This window comes from Coturnix japonica (assembly GCF_001577835.2).
Source record: "Coturnix japonica isolate 7356 chromosome 3 unlocalized genomic scaffold, Coturnix japonica 2.1 chr3random1513, whole genome shotgun sequence".
Lineage (NCBI taxonomy): Eukaryota > Metazoa > Chordata > Aves > Galliformes > Phasianidae > Coturnix > Coturnix japonica.
In genome coordinates this window covers 1-4003 of record NW_015439451.1, presented here as the reverse complement: position 1 = coordinate 4003, position 4003 = coordinate 1, and the positions used below count along the sequence as shown (strand labels likewise).

At 48.1% G+C, this 4003-nt stretch overlaps 1 long non-coding RNA gene across 1 annotated transcript; it reads left to right on the top strand.

Annotated features, from left to right (window-relative positions):
* The first annotated feature begins 354 nt into the window (after positions 1-354).
* On the top strand, positions 355-3195 carry LOC107306803. The gene is made up of 3 exons (XR_001552270.2): positions 355-564; positions 1264-1346; positions 2991-3195. It is a non-coding gene; the product is annotated as an uncharacterized LOC107306803 (long non-coding RNA).
* The last annotated feature ends 808 nt before the right edge of the window (positions 3196-4003 follow it).

The following is a 4003-nucleotide window of genomic DNA, read 5'->3' as shown; positions in this document are numbered from 1 at the left end:
TTTTGAGCTTTTTTGTTCAGTATGGCTTAGTCCCATGACCAAAGCTGCAGTTCTGCTATATGCAATGGGTAAAGAGTTTGGAAAGCGAGCAGGGAAAATACATTTAACACCAAAACGCTGCCTGTTCAATGTGGGAAATCTTATGACCCTCAGATTTACCATTTACTGCTGGGAGCTGAGCTGTGACATAACCTCATCCAGCAGCAAGGCCTGAGGGAACCCACCCTGCAGGCGCTCACTTGAGGACTACATATCCCAGAATGCATTGCTCTCGCTCCGGCCCTGTGCTGCGGGCGGAACTACAGCTCCCATCAGTGCTCCACACCGCGCTGCACGCTGGGAGTTGTAGTCCCGCCGGACGTTGGTCCGGAGCGGCACCTCCCTCCCACTGCCGCCCGGCCTCGGCCCCCCGCCCCGCTCCGCGCTCCTCCCCGCGCCGCCGGCGGTTGTACCTCGGTAGACGGAAGCCGAGGAGGGAACGAGTGAGTCGGGGAGGTCGGAGCAGCGCGATGGGGGATTCCAAAGTGAAGGTGGCGGTGCGTGTCCGCCCTATGAACCGGCGAGGTGAGAACCTCCTCCTTTAGCACCCCTCAACCCGGCCCGGCCCGCGGTGTGAGCGGCCCTGAGGGCGGCGGGTCTGTCCGTGTCCGTCCGGGTCTGTGTGTGGAAGTGGAGCTGTTCCCCTGTATGTGCGGGAGCAGGGATGGATGTGTTTGTGTCTGTCGGGTGGGTGAAGCCCCCTTGGAGCGGCTGTCTTCACTCCTGACACCTCTCTGCTTCAAAACCTCTTTTTTTCTCCCCCCCTTCATCTCACCCCGTTTTATGGTGGGTCTTTTTTTGTGTGCGTACACCCCAGCCCACACCTCCTGCACCTGTTTTATAGCCAGGCCCTGCCCTGTGCTGGAGATTTCTTCCTTCTTCCTGCTCCTTGGGGGGGAAATAACACTATTTCTGCCTTTATCCTGCGCTTCCATTGGGGTAACCCCTCCGCTTTGCCCTCAGTGAGTGGGAATGGGTTAACGGGGTGAAGTGTGAGGGAAACACATGACAACAAACACAAAAACATGGAAGAGGAAGCGTGAATTGAGGAGAGGTTTTGGTGGTGTTTTGGTTTATGGGCTTTCCCCCCCCCCCCTTCTTATTAATGTGTTTTTTTTTTCCCCCCCTCAACGAAACTTGCCCGAGGGTTTTGTTAATCACACCGCGGTCTGGGCATCTGTTTAAATGTTTATGACTCGTCTTAATTAGAAAAACTTGCTCTAGATGATGAGGAAGCAAGCATGAAAAGGGAACTGCAGCCAGGGAGTGTGAGGAGGTGAAGAAGAAGGCAGGGATCCAAGAAACGTGTAAGGTTTTGTTTTCCCACATTCTCACAGAAGTATGCCAATAATTCCTTGGGGGGGAGAGGGATCGAGTGAAGGCGGTTTAATAGCTACAGCCAGTGATCTGAAACAAAATAACGCTTCTAGTTTGTTTTGGTAAATAGGAAGGATAAAAGTTAATGTTGCTGCGTCAGGTATTTCCGTGCCTTTTGAAATGGAGGTGTCCAGATGTGGAGTCTTCGCTACAGGAGTGACATAGACCTGTTGGAGCACATCCAGAGGAGGGCCACAGAAATGATCCCAGGGATGGAACAGCTCTCCTATGAGGACAGGCTGAGAGAGCTGGGGCTGTGCAGCCTGGAGAAGAGAAGGCTGTGAGGTGACCTGAGAGCAGCCTGTCAGTGTCTATAGGGGATTTATAAGGAAGGGGCAGACTCTTCAGCACTGTCTGCTGTGACAGGACAAGGGAAAATAGATTTAAACAAAAAATGGAGAGATTAATACTGGATATAAGGAAAGAGTTGCTTACAATTAGGGTGGTGAGGCACTGGCACAGGTTGCCCAGAGAGGTGGTGGTGCCCCATCCCTGCAGACAGCCAAGGTCAGGCTGGATGGGCTCTGAGCACTGATGGAGCTGTGGGTGTCCCTGTTCAGTGCAGGGAGTGGGACCTGATGGCCCTTAGGGGTCCCTTCCAACTCAGTTCTATGATGCTGTGAAATATCAGACTAAGTTCATCAGAACTTTTAATCCTCACAAGTGAAGTAAAGGAGATGCAATTAAGCAGGTGGGTTACGTCAGTTGAGGGTATTTTGACCAAAAATCTGCCTCTTTTTTTTTTTAAACTTCATCAATGTGCAAAATTGACGGACAGTGCATCCCTGTGGAGAGATGGTGGGAGAAGATTCAGGGACAGGGAGATGGGAGCTGCGTGGAGTGGACCTGGAAGGTGGTGCCTTGTTTCAGGGATAGAACCATAGAATTGTATGAGTTGGAAGGGACCTTTGAAGATCATTTGGTCCAGCTCCACAGCGATGAACACCTACAGTTCCATCAGCTGCTCAGAGCCCCGTCCAGCCTGGCATTCACTATCTCCAGGGACACGATCTAATACTCCCTGTTCGGGGGAAGAAATAGTACTTATCCTACACATAGCTTGGCAGTTGGGTTGTACCTCCTCTCTGTAAGCACTGCTTTGTAGCTATTAAGTGCCCTGTAATTTTGCAAGCAGTACGTGAATTCACAGTATCACCGTGTGGCTTGGTTTGGAGGGGACCTTAGGTTTGTGTATATCCAGCCTAAAAGATAGAATTCCTTTCCCTACCCCATGCAAGATTTCCTGGAATTGTTTGTTGTTGTTATTTGTTTTATTTCTGAGTGGGTTATTTGTCACAGTCCAGATGTTACAGTCAAGTGATGTTTCTGATGTTCCTAGAACTTACAGAAATAGAGATAAGCTTCATATTTTCTTACCTCCATGATGTTAAATTGAAGCATTTGTGTAACTGCTTTTCTTAAGATTCATCTAGTTGTTAAACTTCTGTGGCTTTGCTTTTTTTTAATAAGCTTTGAGGTTTTCTTGGAAACTCTTCAGTATGCGCTTTGTTCTAAATAACATTTGTACGAAGTTCTGGGACTTTGGACGTGAAGCAAGTATTTGTTTTCTTCAGGGTCACGAGGAATGTTCTTTCCTTCCCTCTGCACCAAAGGGCTTAAAACTACAAACCTGTCAGATGGCTGCAACTGGAGGAATTGAAGCTTTGAAACGTTCCTGGTGTTTACATGTGGTGGTAGTGGTTGTCTTCAGTGTTTGAATTATGAATTTCTTAAGGCGAGGGTTTATTAGGTTAATAAAAGTGGTATGTTTAACCATTACTAATTTATGCAGCTCATAAAAGTATAATAAGGTCTGCGTGCACGTCAAAGGGATTTCTGCATCATATAGTTGCTTGTGGTACTGCATTTCAGGTGAGGGTCCAGCTCCAGTCTTGTGTGAAGTGGCAGTCTATAAAGTAAGCTTGTAGTACTAATTCGTAGCAGCAAGAGGAAATATTCCTAACTGTACTTGAATGGCTTTTTCAGATCTGTTAGTTTTTGCATTATACTTTAGATTAGGTGAACAGGGACACCCACAGCTCCATCAGTGCTCAGAGCCCATCCAGCCTGACCTTGGCTGTCTGCAGGGATGGGGCACCACCATCTTTCAGAGCAGCCTATGCCGGCGCCTCACCACCCTTATTGTAAAAGTCTCCTTTTCCTTACGTCCAGTCTAAATCTTCCCCTCTTTTAGTTTGAAACAATACTTTGCATAAAGATCTCAGCTTTTATGAAATAGAGAGCTTTGCACTGTTTCATTTAAAGTCTTTCTTGGTTTTGTTGTAATATGTCGTTCACTAAAATATTTCTTAGTGTACCACTTGTTCTATTTATTCATAATAACCAGTGGCTTCTTTTGCTGTTCTTGGATTTTCCTTTATGAATATTGGCACTGACTTCATGTGTCATAGAACCATAGAACGGCCTGGGTTGAAAAGGCCCACAATGACCATCTGGTTCCAACCCCCTGCTATATTCAGGGTCACCAACCAGCAGCCCAGGCTGCCCAGAGCCACATCCAGCCTGGCCTTGAATGCCTGCAGGGATGGGGCATCCACAGCCTCCTTGGGCAACCTGTTCCAGTGTG